A 19,181-nucleotide genomic window follows, 5' to 3' on the forward strand; every position below is an offset into this window, starting at 1 on the left:
TTGGCAGGCACTGCAAAACCGTTGGCACACAGCTGGCGTCAATGCCTGCCAAGAGGCGACTGTATAACCATTCCGTACAGCTGTTGTTTGCACTCTGAAGTGGCTGGAGTAAGGAATTCCTTCAGCAAACGTGCTCATCCCATGCCATGCAAGCAATAGATAGATAGATAGATATACTGGGACGCGGGTGGCGCTGTGGGTTAAACCACAGAGCCTAGGACTTGCCAATCAGAAGGTCGGCGGTTGGAATCCCCGCGATGGGGTGAGCTCCCGTTGCTCGGTCCCCGCTCCTGCCAACCTAGCAGTTCGAAAGCACGTCAAAGTGCAAGTAGATAAATAAGTACCACTCCGGCGGGAAGGTAAACAGCGTTTCCGTGCGCTGCTCTGCTTCGCCAGAAGCGGCTTAGTCATGCTGGCCACATGACCCGGAAGCTGTACGCCGGCTCCCTCGGCCAATAAAGCGAGATGAATGCTGCAACCCCAGAGTCTGTCACGACTGGACCTAATGGTCAGGGGTCCCTTTACCTTTTATACACACACAACAACAACAACAACAACAACAACAACAACAACACACTAGTTTTTGTTGCACTAACGCTGTCCGCTCCCTAGGCTCCAACAGTATCTGCAGCATCAATAAATATCCATTTTTCTTCCCACAGCAGTAATGGGTAGTTGCCCTTCCTCTCGAAAGAAACCAGAGCAGCATTTGATGACTTTGGGAGATCCCACAGCCCCCATATCTGCTAGTGCTCAGGCATTAACCCCCCTGCAAACCTCTGAGGAACACGAGTCACAGATAAGACTCTGAACCTGGCTGTGACAATCCAGAGCGAGGAGGCGAACCAAATTAAGAGGCAACTCTGCCCAACATGTGAGCTATGAAGCCAGCCCCAGTCATTCACTGCAGCCAATCAGGTGTCTGACATCCACGCTCCCACTAACACCCATTTGTCACAGGAAGACAGCAAAACTATGTTGGTTTATTGAGTCCTTAATAGGCAACCAGAAACAGCTCAAAAACTGCATTTGGTTCAGTGTAGAAAAAAAGTCGCGCAGGCATAACAAAGAGATCTGGATCTTCCAACTTTAGAAGGTAGTCTAAAAGAAGACCCTCAGGGCCAACACGCTGCTATTCAAAAGTTTTGGATCACAAGTCCCATCATCCTGACTATTGGCCATGCTGGTTGGGGATGGGAGTTGTAGTCCTCAGCATCTGCACAGTACTGGAGTGAGATAAGCTACGCAGAAAGGCACTATAAGGTAATTCTGAACAGTAGGAATGATCATGTGGTGTGTTTTTTCTCAGATTAAGGACCCCCACATTTTGATTCGTAACCGATATATTTCTACCTGTGCATAGTATTGTTGTTGGTCGCTGTCAGGGGTTCAGAGACAGAGGCACAGGTGAGGGGGGAGACGGAGAGCGATGGGGAAGAATCCCAGGACAGTGAGGAAGAGGATGACAATGACTTGAGGTCTTCCATGAGTCTCTCAAGTGAATCGGAGGATTCCCAGAAGGGGGCGCCCCTAGTCAGGCCAAGGGGGGTCACAGGGGGGACCTGCCAGGAGCAGGGAAGCAGCAGGGAAACCCCGAGTGGGAGTGGGAGATCGGGGCCGGCTTCCCAGCAGGAACGAAGTGAAGAGAGTGGAGTTCCCAGTGTGACACTCGGAGCGGAGCAGGAAGGAGACAGGGGAAGGAGATCGGGGCAGGACGTCCTGCCGGAAGAGGCGGAGAGTAGTACAGGGAGTAGTGTAAGTGTCAAGAGGAAGGTCAGGGGTAGCAAACGTGCGCCAAGTTCAAATGTGGAGGCGCGCGGAAATGGAGAAAGCCCGGAGGAGGAGCCTGGCCCCAAAGCACGAAGGAGGGGGGAACAGGCATCTGAGGAATCCGCTTCAGGAGAGAGCAGGAGGGAAGGAACCCAGGGGGGCAGAAAGACCCTGCGGAAAAGGAAAGACAGGAAGAGGTGGACTAGCACAAGCCTCTTAAGCTGGTGTAGGGGCGGGACCGATTCAGAGGGGACTTCAAACGTCTAGGCTAAGAGACGCGGGGCTGCGCGCCTCGGTTGTGGAACCAATAATGAACTGCAATAAACATCCTTGTATATAAGAAGAACCTGGCGTTGGTCTTTTGTGAGCTGAGACCTGAGGCAGCCCTGACAGTCGCATTGTATTTAACTTACTGGGTGGAATGTAAAGGTAAAGGACCCCTGACAGTTAAGTCCAGTCGTGAACGACTCTGGGGTTGCGACGCTCATCTCACTTTACTGGCCGAGGGAGCCGGCGTTTGTCCGCAGACAGTTTTTCCAGGTCATGTGGCCAGCATGACTAAGCCGCTTCTGGTGAAATCAGTGCAGAGCACGGAAATGTCGTTTACCTTCCTGTCGGAGCGGTACCTGTTTATCTACTTGCACTTTGACATGCTTTTGAACTGCTAGGTTGGCAGGAGCTGGGACCAAGCAACAGGAGCTCACGCCGTCACGGGGATTTGATCCGCCGACCTTCCGATTGGCAAGCTCTAGGCTCAGTGGTTTACAACACAGCACCACCTGCGTCCCTTTTGGGTGGAACATACACCCCTCTAAATAAATGGATCAATAATGTGCCACCCTCAGCGTTCTAAAGCTCTATAGAAATACAAAATTATACTAGATTTTTATGCAAAGCGTACTAAAAGTGTGGGGAAATGAATGTTCTCAATCATTTTGACATTAAAAAGCAAGTGGTTCTGGATCACTTTTGACAGGTCAATTGAATCAAATGGTATCCCCTTGAGGAGACACTCAGTGTAGCTTTAAGGAGATTTGCCGCTTGCCAGACAGAACCGTCCCCCTTCTCCTCCCCCTGAGCACTGTTCTCCAGGCCACTCAGTTGATTTCAGGGATGCAGAAAGAGAAGAGGAGGCAAAAAGGTCCATTGTACTAGCAGGGCTTATGCAGGGGTAGTTTCAGATAAGTGCAAATCAAACTGTCCAAATTCAATGTACGAATGAAATCCAGATCAAATCTTCCTGAACCTAGCCTCTGCAAACAACAGTGATTAGAGGTGGTTAAAAAAAAGAACTTACATCCCCCCCCATTTTTTTTATTGATTTTCCATTTTTTATAAACACACAAACAAGCATAAATCCTAACTATACTTAGTCCACCCTTAGTAACATTGTTAAGTGACTTCCTCATATCCCCCTGGCTGAATTTCAGTATATATCATTGTAACAGTTTTCCAAAACAAGTTTCTCATAAAACTTACTTACTTAACATCTTTCTTTCTTTTCATCTTTACTTTAAACGTATTATTCTATAACATCACATATTTAAATCCTAAGCCTATCTGTTATTTGCAAGTATTCCTATTTAAATTATCTTAGCATATTTAAGTAAACAGTCTTTGAATTTCATCCATTCCTCCTGGTACTCCTCCTCCTTCTGGTCACGGAACTTATAAATCAACAAGGAAAGCATTGGTTCTGCAATGCTGTAATCTGTCCCTTATTCTAAATAAATAATTATTACTGTTATTTTTAAAAAATAAAGAAAGACATGGGAAATAAGATCTTTGGCTCTCTCCTGTCTGTTGGAACAAACGTTTTTCCACCCTCTGGCAAAAGTAAAAATTTGATTAAGATATTAAGCGTTATCATTTGTCTATGTCAGAATATTATGCAAGCTTTGAAAAACGACTGTGGTTTTAAGATTACTTTGGTGCGATGTCACACTGGGAAGACTACCTGAAGTTGTTTTGCAAGATTCTGTGCAAAAGGCATCCAAGACAAGCGCGTCTCTTACGCAACTTTGGCTTTCTCAGAAAGATGTTAAGCAAACAGATTGCTTAATCTGCAATTTAGATGGGTGCCACTTTCTGCAGAATATTTATTGCAGGGCCCTTCCAAGGAGGAGGTTTAGACACTTGCCTCAATCTCATTTGAAAAACATTTCAACACTTTAAAACACGGCAAAAGATGGATGACACCAGGCTTAGTGGTTCCAGAAGAACCACTTTGACCCAGGACCACAGACAAAGGACTAGCAGATAACTGTCCTCTCTCCCCCACCCCATAAACACCATTTACGATGCTGAATTTTGAATGATTTGCAGCTACTTTGTTGTGAAAATGTCGCTGTTCGCTATTCTTCACTTACAGGGTTAAGTAAGCAACGGGATGTCTTCCGCCGTGATCACCTCAGGTTCTGCAAAGCTTATTTTGTTAATCCTTAACTTGCAAAGGAAGCTCATGTCTTGCACTGCACTTTGCTCTGGTCAACAGAGCACCCCTTACCATTAACTGACAGCAGCCTTCCTCGGACGCAGTAAACAGGTGCAACTCTATAAAACAAAGTTCGAAAGATTGTGTATGAGATTCAAAGTCTCATACCGCTAGCCAGAAGAAAGCAAGTTTCGTAGGCTGCAAGAACACTCCTGTTGCTTTTGGGAATTGATATTTCTTTAGGATCAGCAATGCCTACATGTGTCCGAACTTGGCTCCCACCTGCTCAACCTGTATATATGTGAATCAGTGTTAGAAACTCAGCTATATAAGCTAATCACCAAATGGCACCTTAAACCTAGGTTGCGGTCACGCCAACGGAATGTCTAAGGGCCTTTTTTTAATTCAACGAAAATTGTTGTTGTTGTTCATTTTATTTCTATATCGCTCTATATTTTAAATAAAAAATATCGAAGTGGTTTGCAGCACATTAAAACATCAGATGTAACAATCCACAATAAAACAAATTCAAGCTTCAAAGGAAAAGTTCTAGATCCTACCCCCAAAGTGATATTTTGCTTTCCCCATATTTATTTACCAATTTAATTTATAGAGCTGCCCCGTGGCAGAAGCACTCTAGGAAGCCAGTGTGGTGTAGTGGTTTGAGTGTCGAAATAGGACCTGGGAGATCAGGGTTCAAATCCCCACTCCGTCACGAAGCTTGCTGGGTGACCTTGGGCCAGTCACAGCCACTTTACCTACCTCACAGGGTCGTTGTAGAGATTAACTGAGGAGTGAGGTGAACCATGGAACATCATGGAGAAAAAGGTGGGGTGTCATGCAATAAACAGGGTATTCTGCTTACCTGCTTAAGAAAGCCAGAGGGACCAGCCAGAGGGAGATGTCAGGTGCCAACTTAGCACCCAGAGTTCTCCACGTGGTCACAATTGGACCCGCACCAGTCGCAAAATGTGTCTGGCACCTGGGGGGTTTCCAACACTGCTGCGAATATGCACATCCTCAAAAGGATCAGTCATCTCCCTCTACAGAAAATTCAGATAAAACTCTCCTGGAACTTCCCAGGACACTATGAAAGCTGGGAGCAGGAAACAGTACTCTCAAGATCAAGTCGAAAGGAGATAGCTGCTTTCACAGAGACAGGCATGTTTGTTCCGCCTGAAAAGTTATTTCCCAAATACCCCATGTTAGGGCCAGCGATGGTGACTGACCAGAAGAGCACCCAGGGGGGCTGACTTGGTTGGAAGCCATGGAAGTGCTGGTTCAGCCAGTCTCTGCAGACCCCACTAAGATCACATTGCTAAAACCGAACGGTACAGAAACGTCCATTCCCCTTTATGGAACCCAGGCAGCTCCAGAGGGCAGAAGGGAGAAAGCACCTTTCCCCTGGAAACTCTTCACAGAGCCCAAGCGTTAGCATGACATATCGGTGTGCAGGCGTGTGTGGGTTGGGTTCTTTGTTTTGCTTCCCTGTCTCCCCTTCCAGAGTTGTGCTCTATCTTTCGCACAAATCAAGAAGCACAAGATGTACCAGTTGCTCTGGCAACAAGGCTTCTTCTCTCCCCAACCCCCTTTTCTCACAAAGAAGCATCCATTTGAAGAGTTTGCCCAGGGAAAATATAGCTGCCTAAGAGACCAACATTTTATGGGGCACAGGAACAACTTTACTTCCACTATGCAAGCATGGTGTGCTACGGAAGTATTGATGATGGAGCAAAGCCACCAGCTAACTGCTTCCAAGTACAAGTTGCTTACAACACGGGAGGGGAGAGACATTTCACACATTAAAAAGGTAAAGGGACCCCTGACCATTAGGTCCAGTCGCGGACGACTCTGGGGTTGTGGCGCTCATCTCGCTTTATTGGCCGAGGGAGCCGGCGTACAGCTTCCGGGTCATGTGGCCAGCATGACTAAGCCGCTTCTGGCGAACCAGAGCAGCGCACGGAAACACTGTTTACCTTCCCGCCAGAGCTGTACCTATTTATCGACTTGCACTTTGACGTGCTTTCGAACTGCTAGGTTGGCAGGAGCGGGGACCGGGCAACAGGAGCTCCCCCCCATCGCGGGGATTCGAACCGCCGACCTTCTGATCGGAAAGTCCTAGGCTCTGTGGTTTAACCCACAGCGCCACGCACGAGCAAACCTGAGCCTGTCACTGAGTGGACCTTCCCTAAACTAAAGGGTGGGATTCAAGTAGAGAAGGCTATATGTTTCATGAGCTCTGGTCATCTGACAGATATTAAATCCCTATACATTTCTCATGTGTTTGTATTAAAGGTGTGTACATCTACATCTATAAGTATGTCAACGCTCTCTATGTAACTATAAGTAGATATTAGTGAGCCAAGTCTAAAAGAGTTGTGTTTTTTTGGTCTGGATTATGGTCAAGTTATTTATTGTGGCAGTTTTTAATCGGTTAATGTTAATTTTAATGGCTTAATGCCAGTATGTGCTGGGTTACACATTTCTTTGAAGTCCTTAAAATGTTGGTAAAAGCAGACTGAGGAATTTCTGTATTCGTTTTGTATTATCTTTAATGGTTTTCCTTTTTGCCACATTTATACTGTTTGGGTTGTGGGGGGAGGGAGAAAAAAGAAAAAAAATGAGATTTAAGCATGTGTGAAGCAGCCTCAACATTTAGCATTTTTTTGACAGGGCAGGGTTCAAGTATTCTCACTCATTCTTACAACATTAAAGTTGGGGAGATCGTTCCACAGACAAGTGGAAGGCTCTTTCTCTCGTCACTTCCTCTCTGAACTTCCCTTGAAAGTGGTATGCATGAAAAAACATGACCACTTCAGGGGCCAAGTGGGTTTGTATGGGGAATGGGGGTCCTTTAGATATAGAGGCCCTGAGCCATATAGGGCTTTAAAAGTCAAAAACATCACTTTTGAATTGGGCCCTGAAACAAAGGGGAAGCCAGTGCAGTTGCACCAGAACTGGGATTTTTTATTTATTTATATAGATATATTAACTGACACAAGAAGGTGAGAGCATTCGTGTGTGTGTGTGTGTGTGTGTGTGTGTGAATGCTCTCACCTTCTTGTCTAGTTAACAACCTGGCTGCCCCATTTTGCACCAGCCGTAGTTTCTAAACAGTCTTCAAAGGCAGCCCTGCATACAATGCACATCTAACCTGATAACGTCCTCTATGACAACACCTGAGTTGCAGGAGCAAGGGAGAGACACCTCCATATCTGGCTGCTCAGGTTGCTGAGAGTTATTTGCTCTGACAAAGGTCCGTACAGTTAAAGCTATGGTTTTCCCAGTAGTGATGTATGGAAGTGAGAGCTGGACCATAAAGAAGGCTGGTCGCTGAAGAATTGATGCTTCTGAATTATGGTGCTGGAGGAGACTCTTGAGAGTCCCATGGACTGCAAGAAGATCAAACCTATCCATTCTGAAGGAAATCAGCCCTGAGTGCTCACTTGAAGGACAGATCCTGAAGCTGAGGCTCCAATACTTCCTGGAAAAGACCCTGATGTTGGGAAAGATGGAGGGCACAAGGAGAAGAGGACGACAGAGGACGAGATGGTTAGACAGTGTTCTTGAAGCTATCAACATGAGTTTGACTAAACTGCGGGAGGCAGTGGAAGACAGGAGTGCCTGGCGTGCTCTGGTCCATGGGGTCACAAAGAGTCAGACACAACTAAATGACTAAACAACAACAAAGTACTTTGGTTTTGAAGATTTGCTTATAGAATAGGTAACACACATGACTTGCATGGCACAGTCCATCACCCACCCACCCCCCCTCAGAAAACAACCGCAGTATATTTTGGGATACTGAAGCTCGATATAGAAAGCTAAACTTGATTCTTTTCAGCAACAATCCCCCAGGAAACAATTATGTTGTGCTTTATGGCAACTATTTCCCCCCACTCAGCTAAAGAGCCTGTGATTAATTAAACTGCTCCCTATCACTCTTTCAGATAGAGAGATAATAAAACAGCAGATTATTCAAACAATTAATGCCATCATTGTCTTGGCATTAGCTCATCAAACTCCCCAGGGTCCTACTAATAAGTGTTGAGAATCCGCAATGACTGTTCTCCAAATGGGAACCACCTTTTGTGACACAGAAGGACTTCCTTGAAATGATAATCTAGCCTTTCAGCGCCAGCTCTGGATAAAACAGGCACATCTAATACGACAGCTCACCCTCACAAACTTATTGCTCGAATTCTCTGCCTGCCAACTCTGTGAATGGATCCCACTGGACAGCAGTGCATTTCAGATGAGGTGAGGTGAGACAACAGCAGTCTCTTTGGCGTTCAGTCTATGGGACCCATTCACACATGCAGGTCATCACCTAAGCTGCAGCCATCAATCAATGACCAAGGATTGCGAACTTCTCCTGCATCAAACCAGCCTTACAAGGCTAATGCTTGTTCTAACGGAATGTAAACAAAATGTGTGTGCGTTTGTTTAAAATCTCATCTATTCAAAGAGACTTGCAAGTCCCTAATTAGAAGACAGCCAAGAGCTGCCAGACATTCTAGATATTGATATGGATAGGAGAACCCCAACCATTAGATTTGAGATCTGCAAGACCTTGCTTCCAACAGACATCATCTGATCAAGATAAATGGGTGGCCGTCAACTCTGTCCCCTGTCAATTTTAAATTGTGTTAATAACTAGCTAGATACAAGATTAATCAGACACCCCAAGTCTCCTGGCTGATAGAGGCAGAAACACAAAGACATTCATGAAATTTAAATAAAGGTGAGCCCCATGCCAATCAAACATGACTTGGCAAACTAGCTGACCACCCCCACGTCACAGGAAGTGCTCTCTGCTGGCACCATCCTTATCTTTTCCAAAAAGAGAAAGACTGCAGTGGTACCTTGGTACTCAAATGGCTTGGCTCCCGAATAAATTGGTTCCCGAACGCCGCAGACCCAGAAGTAAGTGTTTTTCGAATGGTTGTGAATGTTTTTCGGAAGCCAAATGTCCACCGCAGCTTCCACGGCTTCCAATTGAGTGCAGAAAGCTCCTGCAGCCAATCAGAAGCCGTGCCTTGGTTTTAGAACGGTTCCGGGAGTCGAACAGATTAAGTTTGAGAACCAAGGTACCAATGTGACCTCTTTTAAAAGGATGTCATGTCTCAACTGCAGAAGCTCTGCCTGTCTGACCAGAGAGAGGAAGCCATCTCTGGATGTTGATCATGGAATTCAGTTTTTGAGTTATGGCTGCCTGGTTTTGGTACTAGCAATGGTCCAAAGGCTTTAAAACATGCTGCTGTGATGCTGAGGACGGAGGCATACGCTCTTCCTATCTCCCACTACCCATCTTCAAAGTAAGTGTCACCTATCTGTCCTTGCCCTCTGCGCCACCCCCCCCCAAAAAATATTCTACACACACCACTAATTCATTCATTCTCCCTCAAAGCAGATTTCAGGATGATATATATAAGAAATGAAAGCCACAGTATATGAAGACAACAATATCATAACTTAATAATAAACTGCCAATAAGACCAAACTGCACACTGAAGCACTATATATTTATTTTATTTTATTTATTTATTAGAGTTAAATGTCACCCTTCATCACAAGATCTCAGGATGGTTCGCAAGATTAAAAAACACAATATAAAAGCACAAATATATATATGGCGCCAGGCAAAAACATTCCTCTTCAACCAGGCCTACGGATGCTTAACATTCTACAGCCTTTTAAATGTGCCTGTGGAAAGAGTATGCGTGTGTTGTTTGTCATTTTGTTTTTAATTATTCACTTGTTTTTATTCTGTATTTTATTCTGCCCTGAGATCTTATGATGGAAGGGCAGTATATAAATCTAATAAAAAATAAAAAATAGTTGAAACAAAAACAACGAAACAATAACCCCCCACCCCCCAAACACATTTAAAAGGCTGTAAAATATTATTCGGCCAAAGGCCTGATAGAAGAGGAACGCTTTTGCCTGGTGCTTAAAGACACGGGTGGCGCTATGGTCTAAACCACTGAGCCTCTTGGCCTTGCCAATCAGAAGGTTGGCGGTTTGAATCCCAGTGACAGGGTGAGCTTCCGTTGCTCAGTCCCAGCTCCTGCCAACCTAGCAGTTCAAAAGCATGCCAAAAATGCAAGTAGATAAATAGGTACTGGCGGGAAGGTAAACGGTGGGAAGGTAAATGGCGTTTCCATGCGCTGCTCTGGTTTTGCCAGAAGCGGCTTAGTCATGCTGGCCACATGACCCAGAAAAACTGTCTGCAGACCAACACTGGCTCCCTCGGCCTGTAAAGCAAGATGAGCGCCGCAACCCCAGAGTCGTTTGCGACTGGACTTAACTGCCAGGGGTCCTTTACCTTTACCTTTTTTAAAGACATATAATGCAAGTGCCAGACAAACCTCCCTACGGAAAGCATACACAATATATGTGTGATACATTTAAGTACCTAGAGAAAAACAGATGTAAAGGGTGGCAAAACCGTGATGTATCAAATGAAGCCTCTTGGGTTCTGTGATAGTAAAATTATGGACAACAGAGACAAGCAGTGCATAACTATTGCATTACACTGAGACTCAGCTGAACGTTCTGCTGCATGATACAACTCCCTCCCTCTCCCCTAAATCTATTCTGGTCGGCTCCCTCAAACCTCCAGTGCAGATTTGAGGACAGAGTGCAGGATATGTGAGGAGGGAAGAGGAGAGATGGGGGAATTCCTGTTGCACTGGCACTAATCCTTGCACCACCCCAGCTACTGAGCTGCGCACTGCCCTTAGTGCTGAACCAGGTGGGCTATTTTGTTCTGATGCAACAAGGAAGTTATTGCGTGTTTTGAAAGCAGCTGGTAAAAAGGTGAGAGTCAAAACACAGAGATTTAAAACGGGAGTCAGCAAACTTTTTCAGCAGGGGGCCGGTCCACTGTCCCTCAGACCTTGTGGGGGGCTGGACTATATGAGGGGCGGTGAACGAATTCCTATGCCCCACAAATAACCCAGAGATGCATTTTAAATAAAAGGACACATTCTACTCATGTAAAAACACGCTGACTCCCGGACCGTCTGAGGGCCAGATTTAGAAGGCGACTGGGCCGGATGCGGCCTCCGGGTCTTAGTTAGCCTACCCATGATTTAAAGGCACCACTCCCACCCTCCCAAAAACCCTTGAGGATAACTAGAAAGTTTTTCTGACACAATGGGAGGGGGGTGGGAAGAGGGGAGGGAGGAAAGTGTGAGCTAGAACCAAATTATGAACATGTGGGTGGCAGAAAAAGAACAAAACGTTTCAAAACAAACCACCACCACCTCTTATGCAAAATAACAACAACAAAAACAGGAGGGGGAAGCCTCTCCCTAAGGAGGCCCCTCCTTCCCCAGAAATTTCCCAGGCCTTACGGAGAGGCCTTGTCCATTATTTGACAAGCCTTGATCTAAGATCAGAAGGATGGTTACAGTCGAAGAAGAAACAAAGAACACACACACACACAAATGCACACACCCTGAGTGAACTCGCTTCAAGGTTAAATAATTCCTCCCACTTGCCACAGATGAGAAGCAAAAATTATTGCCTATAGCATATCTCACTACAATTAATGTGCTTGCTACCCTAAAATCATTCCTTGGAGGAGCAAAAGAGGTCAAATACGGTTCAGTAAATCCAGATATATATTTTAAAGAAGGTGAAACAGATCAGTAAGATTTCTACAACTGCCACGTTATCACTGGCAAGGAAGGCTTTCTGTTTGCAAAAAAAATAGACCAGGCCTAGTGATTTATTGTCAGCCACCCAAGCCATTTCATTAATTTTAAGAAGCTAGAAAATTAACACGACAACATCATAAATAGATCAGAGGCACAACCAAAGCTTGTTTGTTATTGTTAAATAATGAAGCAACCTGCTCGATTCAATTCAAAAAAAAAACGAGATAAGCCGCCACCGAGGTCTACTCTCATTCAAGCAAAAATTATTCTGATTAAGCTGTGATGCTGGAAGGAATGAGGATTCATTCATCCGCTCTGGAATGACCAACCTGTGGTTAAGCCACACACTTACAGGATTATTTCCAGCCAAGAGAGAGATTTTTCCACTATTTGTCCACAGTCACCCTCCACCATCCGAGGCCTGACCTCTAAACCCTCATCTGCTAATGCATGGATAGGCAAACTAAGGCCCAGGGGCCAGATCCGGCCCAATCACCTTCTCATGGACAGTCCAGGAATCAGTGTGTTTTTACATGAGTAGAATGTGTCCTTTTAATTAAAATGCATCCCTGGGTTATTTGTGGGGCATAAGAATTTGTTCATTTATTATTATTATTTTCAAAATATAGTCCGGACCTCCACACCGTCTGAGGGACACTGGACCGGCCTCCTGCTGAAAAAGTCTGCTGACCCCTGTGCTAATGGAAACTTAGGAAGGGAAGGGAATGCAGGTCACAGTCAAGAGGAGCTGTCCTCCCTGGTCATTGAGGGATCCAGGGAGCCAAAGCAACCCCGTAAATGTACACTGAACAAGAAATAAATAGATTTGGTGGCTTAAGTCTTTGCTGGACAGATTAATAGCACTGAAATTTAAAGAAAGATGCACTTATTTAGTTCTCATATGGTATACAAGGTGCTGGACAGAAAACCAATACAACACGCCCTGTTTTCAAGGCCTGGTGGTGATGTCACCATGATTATGGGCTGGTAGGTATGAACTTCACGGGGCTGATAAACTACTCAGTTCAAGAACCAGACAAGCACTGCAGAGCCTATTTGTTTCCTCAGGTTTTAATTGAGCAGCTTCCAACCTGCCCAGCAAACCCTGCAAACTCTTCCTTCCAACTCTACTTATCGGTGGGGTCCCAATGACAAGCAAGGGAGGTCTGCCCCAGGGCAGGTTGCTCACCCATTAATGCAGAAGGTGTTGCTGTTGTCCTGCAGAAGGAACGGTGTCATCTATCAGCTTCTTGAAAAGGGGAGGTGTGTGGAAAGGAACAAATACGGGATGCAACACCTTTGACAACCTTCTTTTCAGTTGCTGCTAAAGAAGATATGGTTTTCCCAGTAGTGATGTATGGAAGTGGGAGCTGGTACATCAAGAAGGCTGATCGCCAAAGAACTGAGATGCTTTTGAATTATGGTGCTGGAGGAGACTCCTGAGAGTCCCATGGACTGCTAGAAGATCAAACCAATCCATTCTTAAGGAAATCAGCCCTGGAAGGACAGATCGTGAAGCTGAGGCTCCAATACTTTGGCCACCTCATGAGAAGAGAAGACTCCCTGGAAAAGACCCTGATGTTGGGAAAGATTGAGGGCACAAGGAGAAGGGGACGACAGAGGACAAGATGGTTGGACAGTGTTCTTGAAGCTACCAACATGAGCTTGGCCAAACCACAGGAGGCAGTGGAAAACAGGAATGCCTGGCGTGCTCTGGTCCATGGGGTCACGAAGAGTCAGACACGACTAAACGACTAAACAACAACAAAATTTCTTCTTGATAAGCTCAATTCTCAGACAGCTGACCCTTCTCAGAAATATTTTATAACTTGATCAGAAAGATATGGCAAGGTACATTATTAAATAGCAAAAGGAAACAGAAGCAGAGATCCCCTGTCACAATACCGGCCTTATCAGGCCTTATCTATTCATCATGATATAGATGCAACTGCTGTCCACATTTTAAAACCACAGATAAGAGACTGGGAGCGGACTCTCTCACCTTCTCCTCCTCCCTACCTTTGTCAGTATTTAACGACAGTGCAGCATTATTTCTCCACCGCTAAAGATGACTAAAACTAACCAGAGCTGGCTTTCAACTAGAAATCAAGGCGGGGCTGGGAGGGGGGAGAGATTTGAAGCTGATCTGCAAGTCTGAATCCAGGTTCAAAGGTACGCTACACAGAGCTCCTTGAAAGAAGATAGGGATAAAAGTATAATTAACTAGGTACAAACGGTAATGAACAAACAATGAAGCTGGTCTACCCCTCCAAAGTTCCAAGGAGAAATTTCATCCAAATTCTGAAAGACTTTTGGGGGATGAAAGGGCCCACATCTATTGCAGGTTTTGCCGCCATCTTTCCCTCTCCCGCTTCAACTGTGGTGGTTATCCTGGCAGCCACTATCCTTCCCCCAAAATGACGCTACATCAGGGATGGGGAGCGTTTGCCGCCCCCCCCCCGAGGTTGCTAGACTACAACTCCCATCATTTCCTGACCACTTGCCATGCTGGATAGAGCTGATGCAAACTGGAGTCCAACAACATTTAGAGGGACACAAGTTCTCCATCCCCAGGCTACGTGATGGCATAACAATGGGTTGCTCTAAGCCAGGCATAGGCAAACTCGGCCCTCCATATGTTTTTGGTACTACAACTCCCATCATCCCTGACCACTGGTCCTATTAGCTAGGGATGATGGGAGTTGTGGTCCCAAAACATCTGGAGGGCTGAGTCTGCCTATGCCTGCTCTAAACATCTTCAGAACAAAAATACCACAGCCACTGCCACTATCAATAAGGATCCCTGTCTTTCTCCTCATGTCACCTCCTCAAGACGAATTGCTGAAATAGCCTGAAAATTCAGGAGCCCTTTTGGGAGGGTTCAGGTTTTAACGATCTTGTGCTTTTTTTTGTTGTTGGTGGTGGTGGTTAACAAGAATCCAATGAGACTCCCACATACAAATTCATTCGGGCATCTAAACAAAGAATTTCCCAACCTGGTGTCTTGGACTACAGCTCACATGAGCCCCAGTCAGCATTGCTAATTATCAGGGATGATGGGCGCTGTAGCCCAAAATATCTGGAGGGCACCAGGTTGGGGAAGGCTGATCTGAAACCCCTCTTTCATTTTCCCTCCCTTCCTGCATTGCACAGATGAAGCACGATCATTCTTGTAAACACACCAATGGCATCTGCATGTTCCCTTTCCTGCAGTTCTACATTGCTGAAGCTTCTTCTCTCTGCCTGCTATACTACAGTCTTGTCCTTCGCCAATTTAAAAGCAAACTTAGCCAAAAGAACGAAGATATTCTATCCCTAAGGATTATCAACAGTTCAAAATAAACCTAACCAGTGCCAGCCCTGAAAACAGCAGGCTGTGCACTACGTGTGCATGGATTGCATATGTGCATATTCTGGTACTGCTGTCAGTGTGTTTGCACTGTAACAACCTTCCCACTATCTCACGCCTCCCAGTAAGCACCAATGTGACCAGTCGGAGGTCAGATGAGCGATGGTGCCTTACCACGTTTTCCTCTACTGACCTCTTTAGAAATAATATTCGACACTCAAACCCAGAGCAACATTTAGCCGTGTGTTGACCACACCAAGTGCTTCTACGGGGCCGGTCCTAACATTAGGCAGACTGAGGCAGCCACTTAGAACCATAGAATTGTAGAGTTGTAAGGGACCCCAAGAGACTCATTGCAGGGGGGTGTCATGAAAGAGCCATAAATTTATAGTTACTTAATTTATTGTTTGGAGAAGGAACTGGCAACCCACTCCAGTATTTTGCCATGAGCACTCCGTGGACAAAAGGAGAAGCTTTGAGAAGAAATTCTGGTTCATGGGGTCACAGAGTCGAGCACTGTGTGTGGCGGTCAGCTCAGCGGGATCCCACCTTCGTCGCCAGTGAAATATACTCGGAGTCGAGAGTGGATTTCATGCTCTTTATTCAGCTCATAGTGGTGAGGAGGAATGGAAGTTCCTCCAGAATGTCTGCTGTATATACATTATTTACATAATGGGCCCCACATAACTGGCTGATTCTGGGACTCTCCTGTGGGCCAATCAGGTTACGGATTCACTTCCACCTGGAGCTGGATTGGGTGGCTCCTGTGGACCAATCAGGACTGCTGCATTCTGGATCCTATTGTTCTAGGACCAATCAGACTGCTGCATTCTGAATCCTATTGTTCTAGGACCAATCAGACTGCTGCTTTTTGGATCCTATTCAACTCAGTACACAATAATGACTGAAGGATGAATTTATTGTTACTGGTATTTTTACTGCTGAGGAGGTGGAAAGTTTTCTGCCCTGGGTGTCAAAATGATTTGATGAGCGCTGAGTGCTAAGCACCTTGGCTTGGGTAAGGTGCCATTTCCTCTCCCACCTTAGAATCATAGAATTGTAGAGCTGGAATGGACCCTGAGGATCATAGCTGTCAACCGTCCCTTATTTGGCGGGAAACTCCCTTATCCCAGAACTGTGTCCCTCTACTGTCCCTTATTGATGATGTCCCTTAAATTTCCTGGGTTTCAAAGGAAGCAGCTCCTCTCTCCCCCTCCCTGACGGACAGGGAGGAGGGAGGCTCCAACTGTGTTGCTTGGCAGCGTTGCTCACCCAATAAGGAGTCTAAGAACGACTGGGGGGTGGAGCTTGCATGCCTTGTGCCAATCAAATCGGCCGTGTTGCCTGGGGACTCGCCTTTGCTGAGCGCTTCCCAGCAGAGAGGTGACGGTGGTTTTCCTTGCTGCATTCCCTTTGCCGGGTTGCTGTGCTGTGGGAACCACCGCTTGAGGCTTCGTTTGGCTGCTGGCTGGGCTTTCTGCCTTTGGCTCGGAGGGGCTCAGAAGTTTTACATGCCTGTGCCCGGAAATCCCTTATTTTGGCTGCTGATCCCTTATTTTTGAGGCTGCTGGTCCCTTATTTTCAAATCTGTAAGTTGACAGCTATGCTGAGGATTCTAGTCTAACAATGCAGCTGTCCCATATAGGATCGAACCTGTAACCTTGGGCTTATCAGCCTTACACTCTAACCAACTGAGCTATCCAACCTCTGCCAGCAAAATGTTGTGGTCCAGCCCTGGTGCCTTGAATAATTTTAAAATAGGTGTAGGTGCTCTTGCTGATTTCTTCACAAAAATAACCTAATGAAATAGCTAGAATCTGGAGAGAGGTGACAGAAATCTCTGTGCAACACCCCCCCCCCACTCTTAAGTATTTACTTTTTGCTGAAATAATGGATGCTAAAGGTTGTAATCAAAGTCTAAAGCGTAAACAGTAAAACTTCAATAAAATGGGGAAAGCAAAACAAGCTTTGCATGATAACATTTCCCATTCTGCTTTTCCGTTGAAACATTAAGCTTTCAAAAGGATGTTGTAGTCACATTTTCCAGCAGCAGTTATTAGAAATATGCACATGTTTAGAACTAGGTCAGCCTCTACAGTTATTTTACCAGCAGAGAGAAACTGTTTAGACATCACTCTAATGCTCTTAGCTTCAGCAAACCGGGGCAGAGCAGTTTTGAAATTAAACAATATAGGGAGAGAAAAAAATAGCAACTCAGTAGAAATGTCTCCTGCACTGAGATATAAAAGAGGAGGGTTTAACGCTATTTTAGAAATTCACACTTCTGAAGAACTCCAGAAGTTTCTGTTCAGTCTTGGTTCACTTTCCCTCTCCTATCATCTTTGTTGAAGGGATTAGCCTACAGCAATCGGAGGATGCAGAAACCAGAATTCAGAATAAATATTTGCTGACAGATCAGCAGCACACTCCACTTGCCTCTTTTATTTTGAGGGGGCACAAAGGGAAGGGGGGGCAGGAGTATTGTCACATATTAAAACAGAAATGCCAAAAAGATCGCCTTCACAAGCATTGGTTTAGAGGGGAAATCCAAAAAAAAAAACCCTGCACAAATGACTGGTTAATCTTGCCTCCAGCTTAAGGCTCAGGGAGAGTTACCATTTTATAAAACCATATCCAGGTTTTTTTAATATTAAAAAAACATTGCAAAATATGCACTCAAATCCAACAGCTTTAAAATCTTAACCCCAAGACCTAATGAGAATTAGCCTTCCATCAAATGATCATGCAACATCTTATGAAACTCTGCTTGGGATTAAGACTTTCGCAGGCCACCCAGAACCTCTGTCTGCATGCCTTCCCTCTCTGAACACAGCAAAGGGAATAGTCGAGAACAACTACTCTGCTCTTTTAAGAGATTAGGAGGGGCAGCAATGAGAGGTTTTATTTATTTAAAGCATTTTTTTACTCCACTCTTTGCCCAAAAAGTCTCTCAGAGAGGATTACAAGTCAATTTATTTTAAATTCCCACCTTCAGGTTTGGAATTCAAAGGACACAACACAAAAGGAAAGGGGGTGGGGAGGGAAGAGGAAAACAGTGAAACTCAGCCACCAATTCTTAAAGTTACGGTTCTTATCGCGACCAGCTAGGGTGCAAACCGTTCCGAGAGTGAAGGAGTCTAACAGAGCTCCTGCTTCCTATTATCTTCCTTTGCTGCAGCCTGATTGGATGGCTGCTGCCAGGTGACAGCTGAGGGAAGGAGAAGGCTGATGGAGATGGTTATTCAGTAGAGCCAATGGAATAGCCCTGCATCCCTTCTCTCCTTCTGCTGCAGCATTTGGGGCCCTGGTCTTGAGGGACCACAAGTGTCATCTAGTCCAACCCCCTGCAATACAGGAGTCTTTCTGACCAACATGGGGCTTGAACCCACGACCTTGAGATTAAGAGTCTTATGCTCTACTGACTGAGCTAAAGCCAGTCTGGGTCTGGTTAGTGCTTGAGAATCCCATGTATGCTGCCTTGGGTCCCATTATGGAAGTAAGGTGTGACAGGAGAGTAAGGAAACAAAAATGAATAACTATATATAGTGCAGGTAGCCAGGGAAATATATGTATTTGCTACCTGAACTTTAAGGAGATCAGAATCACAAAGGGAGGTAGACAGCCTGAGGGAGACACCCCCCATGGCCGTAAACAGAAAACCCATCAACTTATAATGGTGTCATATGTTGCATGAGACAGGCAACATTATTAATAATAATAATAATAATAATAATAATAATAATAATAATAATAATCAGCTGCCCTTCGACCTAAGGTCCCACAGAGTATCACAACAATTTAAAACACATTAAAACAAAGTGATTATTATTACTTGAAAACACAAGGTCTTAATTGCATGCATCTAAAACGTCAAAGACCAGAGTAAAGTGACATGTCTTCGGCAGTCAAGGAAATCCGAACAATGAAAGTGACAGGCAAACGTCTGTGAGGAGGGAGCTTC

The 19,181-nt window shown here is 45.3% G+C and overlaps 1 protein-coding gene across 8 annotated transcripts in view; it reads right to left on the minus strand.

The window, feature by feature from the left end:
* The window catches only part of TNIK (TRAF2 and NCK interacting kinase), a 291,826-nt gene that overhangs the window by 225,778 nt on the left and 46,867 nt on the right, over window positions 1-19,181 (minus strand). The window lies entirely within an intron of this gene.

Source organism: Podarcis liolepis (assembly GCF_965112155.1).
Source record: "Podarcis liolepis genome assembly, chromosome: 5".
In the NCBI taxonomy this organism is placed as follows: domain Eukaryota; kingdom Metazoa; phylum Chordata; class Lepidosauria; order Squamata; family Lacertidae; genus Podarcis; species Podarcis liolepis.